Raw genomic sequence first — 6103 nt, forward strand, 5'->3', positions numbered from 1 at the left:
ATATGGACAGTCAGTACAAGGGAATTTCTCAATTATTGCTATATTTCACATGGACATGGGTTGGGATGTTGTTAGTAGACAATGAGAGTGGTGAAATATTTCTGCGCAGGATGCTTCCCTTGGCTACCCAGAGTGGCATCTGCTTTGACTTCATTGCAAGATTTCCCAAATCTGTTCATTCGAATAATCTGAAAAACCTGTATAAAATAGGTCTTAACATGTACAGATTTGTTATGAAAAGTAATGTCACTGTAGTTGTAGTTCATGGTGAAAGTGGTAACATGATGACTCTAAGGTTCCTTTCCAGTAATTTGAAAGATGATGATTTCCCACTCTGGACAAAAGGGAAAGTTTGGATTATGACAATCCAGATGGATTTCACATCAACTCCCTTTCAAAGAAATATGGATATGGTTTTCCTTCATGGTGCTTTATCTTTTGCAGTTCACTCAGAGAAGGTACTGGGATTCCAGCAATTTGTTCAGATGAGAAACCCTATCTTGGAAAAGGATGACATTTTTATCAAGATCTTCTGGGAAAATGCCTTTGGATGTTCCTTCCACACCTCTGTAATACAAAAGTCAAATGGGGCCACTTGTACTGGAAAGGAGAAACTGGAGATTCTTCCTACATCTGTCTTTGAAATGGAAATGAGTGGCCACAGCTACAGTGTCTACAATGCAATTTATGTGGTGGCACATGCTTTGCATGCATTCTATTCATCTATAGTGAAATACAGAACAGGGAGAAAAATCAAGGATAAACTTTTGAATCAACATTTATGGAAGGTAAAATCCTCCAAAAGACAAATTATAGATGTCTCACTCTATCTTCCTACTAGATTTCTAAATAAATTCATTCTTCTAAGAATTCATTTGTCCAATGTAAAACTGTACATTTTTGGTAAATTTGAATTTAGCTTTTTTATTTTTGCGGTCTCAGAGCAAATAAAAAATATATCCATATTAATATATCCATATGTAATGTTATGTAAATATATAAAAAGAAGAAACTCTATATAATGACTCTATAATTAGAGTCACAAAAAAGTTTCTATAAGCTAAATGGGATTGGGCAGCATTGAAGTTTAGATAGATAGATAGATAGATAGATAGATAGATAGATAGATAGATAGATAGATAGATGATAGATAGATAGATACCTCTTCACAGTACTTTACAGCCCTCTCTAAGCAGTTTACAGAGTCAACATATTTATTTATTTGTTTGTTTGTTTGTTATTGATTGATTGATTGGATTTATATGCCATCCCTCTCCGATGACTTGGGGTAGCTTACAACATATAAAAAGAAACAATAGAATAGAGTAGGATAAATAAAAAAAATGAAGGGAAGTAACAGTTATTCAATTCCTAGGTTTTCACATTATACCTCATTTCATACTTTTTTTCCTGCTCTATTTCACTTTAATAAGACCAAGTGTATACTAAACTTCAATTTGCATTTTTATAACAATCTATAATATAATTACCGTTTCCCATAAATTATCATTTATTTATACCAATACTTATTTTATGTTTCATCAACTACTGCATGAACTACTATTATATAAATAGTGGTAAGAGCATATCTCTCTCCTCTATAATAAAAAAGCAGAATTCATCCATTTTCTTTAAGTTGCCTTTTTCTTTCCTTGGCTTTTCTCCCCCCCCTACTTTCTTTTATCTTTGTATCCCCGATTTCTATTATGCACTTCTTGCACCTTTTTAATGTTTATTAATATTATAGATTTTCCTTTAATCCTTCTTAATCCTATTGTCCTGTCTCTTCTATCTATATCTTTGCTTATTTTTTTCTATCACTATTAAACCCAAAGTAACAATCATAAAATGAGTATTATCTTTAAACTGTTCATTTTCTATGTCTTCTTCTATTTTTCCACTGTCGAGTTGAAAGTCTTCTACCTGCTTTTCTTCTTCTGTTTTCTATTCCTTTTTGCTTCCTTTTTGTTCTGAGTCATTTTCTTTCTTTGTCATTATAATTTTATTATCTTCTTGTGTTTTTTCTTTTTCTATTTTTATTTCATCTGCAATTTCTGAAATAATTCCTTTTTACTAATTTAAGTCTTTGCAACAGTCTTACAACAAAGCTACCAACTCTTCATAGTCACTTACTTCCATGTTAACCAAGTCATGGTTAATAAGCTTACACAATAAGTCCAGCTGTCAAAAAAGTGTCTGTTTCCCAGACTTTATAATTCTTTCCTTTTAGGTGAATTTAGATATGTTATTTGTATTTAGTTTTTAATACATCAAAGTTCATTCCAAGTTCATTCACTCCAATTAAAGCATATGCACATAAAACCCTAATAATCGCAAATATTTTTCCATTTTTTAAAAGAGGCCACAAGATCCTCATATTCACCTGCCTCCATAATACCAAAGTGAGAGTTCACAGTTCCTTACAGCAATTTGGCTGTTAGTAAAATCAGTGTAATCTTTTTCAGCAGCCTATTAAAATGTCATTTTCGGTAGAATTTATTCCAAATGTTTCAGTGCAAACCAATGATAAAAATATAGTTATGATAGAATTACCAAATTGCTCAAATCTTATATTCTCCCAGATTATCAAAATATTTCTCAGTTCAAGGCCAGCAGACATTAAAATAAAAGATGTTAAAATAACCATTCATTATATGAAGATACAGTAATACCTCATGATACGAACTTAATTGGTGCAAGGAGGAGGTTCGTATGATGAAAGGTTCGTAAGACGAAACATTGTTTCCCATAGGAAACAATGTAAAGTCAATTAATCCGTGCAACCAACCCCCCCCCCCAAAAAAACGGCTTTTGGCGACTGCTGGGAAGTTGCGCGGCTGTTTTAAAAGGTGACAGCCGGCCTGGGGGGCTTCCCAGCACCCCCCCGAATTCGGGGGTGCTGGGAAGCCCCCCAGACCCGCTGCGACCTTTTAAAACAGCCGCGCGGCTTCCCAGCTGTCTCAGAACGCCGAACGTGGAAGTTCGGCTTTGGCGTTCGGCTTCAGGAGACAGCTAGGAAGTGGCACGGCTGTTTTAAAAGGTCGCAGCCGGCCTGGGGGGCTTCCCAGCCCCCCCCCGAACCTGGGTTTGGGGTTCGGGGGGTGCTGGGAAGCCCCCCAGGCCGGCTGCGACCTTTTAAAACAGCCGCGCGGCTTCCCAGCTGTCTCCGAACGCCGAATGCGGAAGTTCGGCTTTGGCGTTTGGCTTCAGGAGACAGCTGGGAAGCGGCGCGGCTGTTTTAAAAGGTCGCATCTGGCCTGGGGGGCTTCCCAGCACCCCCCAAACCCGGGTTTGGGGTTCGGGGGGGTGCTGGGAAGCCCTCCAGGCCGGCTGCGACCTTTTAAAACAGCCGCGCCGCTTCCCAGCTGTCTCCTGAAGCCGAACGCCAAAGCCGAACTTCCACATTCGGCTTCAGGAGACAGCTGGGAAGCGGCGCGGCTGTTTTAAAAGGTGACAGCCGGGCTGCGGGGCTTCCCAGCAACCTCCCGAACCGAACCCGGGGTTCAGAAAAATGTTGCCTCTTCTTACGAACTTTGTTCGAGTTACGAACCAGCGTTTGGGAGGCTTCTGGGAAGCGCCGCCGCCCGGCTGTCACCTTTTAAAACAGCCGCGCAGCTTCCCAGCAGTCTCCGAACGCCGGTTCATAACTTGAAAAAAGTTCGTAAGAAGAGGCAAAATTTTTCTGAACCCCGGGTTCGTATCACGAGTTGTTCGTAAGACGAGGGGTTCGTATCTTGAGGTACCACTGTATTTCCTCCCAACAGCAGATGGTGCTCTTCATTGCTCCCACAAGTCTTTTCCTTATTCATCATTAAATCAACTCAAATAAATCATTTTTTTTCTCTTCTCCCAGCTACTAAAAAAAATCTACTGGGTCTTTTGTTCCATAATTCAAAGTTTAAAACCCTCACAATTGGGCTTTAGTATGCTTTTTAAATATTAATTCATCTATGATTTTCAATGTGCTAGATAGCTGCTTAATGTTTTTAATCCTTTTGTTCCCCATTAAAGTTTAAAAATTTTCCAAAATCTTCTTCCAGCAATGCAATCTTCCACAATAAACACTCAGTTCATTTGTAGCTGCTGTGGCTTGAACAACTGCAAGAGTCAATTTCCAGTTACATGGGCTCTATGCTGGCTTTCGGGGGGGGGGGGGGTGTTCCACACTCCCAGGTCACCGACGGCATCCCACTTCTTCACCACTCCTCCAGGGAGATTCTGAACTGGATTCTATGGAATCAAATCCCCCATGTGAAATAGATATTGGAGTTCCTCTGCAGAGCATGGGAAATCCTGTGTCGCGACAGCATGTGGCCATGCCCCCTGTCCTTGAATAAACATTTTGCTGTTGCCTTTCAAACACCTTGGCATTGATAATTTAGTAAGACTAAACAAGATATTTTCTAGATGGTATTGTGGTTGACTCTGGGCCAGCTTTTGCAATGGGAAATTTGGATGTTGCTTCAGGGGAATTCTCGGGTTCACAGAGATGTGTGTTATTGCCAGCAGATTCTCATAATGAAGATTAATTGCCAAGGTCAGATAATGGGGGAGAGGAATCAGACGGAGAGATGGGTGCACCCAGCTGGTCAGTTAATGCTCCCATTAGTGAGACGTCAGACATTTACATTTACATTGTGCTGTAATCATAATTACAATCAGCAATGTAATTTATTAATCTAGATGGCATGCATATAATTTATTTTAAACATTTTATTCTATATTTTTATTTGGTCCAAGACCAATATGTTATATCGCTCATTTGGTACTACTTTTTTCCTTCCTCCTATGTTTACTGAATCTGCTAATTTTGAGAAATTTCTGAAATCCAAAACATATTCAAAATGCAATTTTTTAAAAAACAAATCTATGGAGATTGTTGACATTTCTATACTAGAAACCTTTTAAAAATGTATGAAAGTTCTCATGATTGTGATTTGAATTTTTTAAAATATATTTTAAAGTCTTTTGCAACATTCTTCCCTTATACTCTTTTATACTCTCTTCAATACAAACATGTTTCTCAATGGGTTTTTTTCAAAAATCTGCTTAAAATAATTAGTCTGTATTAAATTAATCTGAATAATATTTTATTTTATTTGTTCTTTTCATTGTACGTAATGAAGATTCTGTTTATATAATTTAAAAGGGAAAAAGATTGCTGTTGTACATTCTTATTTATATTTCTGTTTGGTGTATTTTCTGATTTAGCTTAACTACATGATTAGAAGAATTTCATTTAATAATAGTGCCGGGCAAAAAATTGGGTTCAATGAAAATGGAGAATTAGAGACTGGATTTGATATTCTCAACTGGATCACATTTTCAAATTTGTCTTTTAAGAAAGTCCAAGTTGGAGGCATCAACCTTAAGGACTCCAATGAAGAAATGGTCTTCATTTATGAAGATGATATTGTGTGGCCAAGCAGGTTTAACCAGGTATTGACCAATCACATTGTATTCAATCCAGATTTCATACCAAAATTGCATATGCTCGCACTGAGGCAAAAAGCTGTTCAAAACTTTCAAACCCCAAACCAGATTTTGCTGTCTCACATTATTATATCAAAAGAATAATATATATATATTATATATTATATACACTAAAAGTCACTGAGATGCCTATTTTCCAAAGCTAAAGCTTACCTATTTATTTATTTATTTTTAAAATTCATGGACAGACCCAGCCATTTTCTCTGTGTAATGGGAAGTGCGATATTGGCCACAGTAAGATCAAGATAGAAGAGAAACTATTTTGCTGCTATGACTGTCTTCGGTGTGCAGAAGGAAAGATTGCTAACAGGGAGGGTAAGATATATTGTATATATCAACTAATGAAGCAGATTGTCAAATGTGCATGGGAAATTTTCTGTTTTGTGTCAAGTGTTACACTTGGCAGATGAGATCAGTAGTTGAATTGCAAGCATGTTCATTATTGGTAGCAAAAAATGGATTTATGGAAATACAAGTTGACAACAACTATCTTAATATACAACATATATTTTTCAGAAGTTAATTGATAGTCCACATTTTGAACATTTATAAAGTCTGGGTTTTTTCCCCTTTCAATTGAAGTTCAACATCAATATTTTGTTTCATAGAC

Source organism: Erythrolamprus reginae, chromosome Z, assembly GCF_031021105.1.
Source record: "Erythrolamprus reginae isolate rEryReg1 chromosome Z, rEryReg1.hap1, whole genome shotgun sequence".
Taxonomy (NCBI): domain Eukaryota; kingdom Metazoa; phylum Chordata; class Lepidosauria; order Squamata; family Dipsadidae; genus Erythrolamprus; species Erythrolamprus reginae.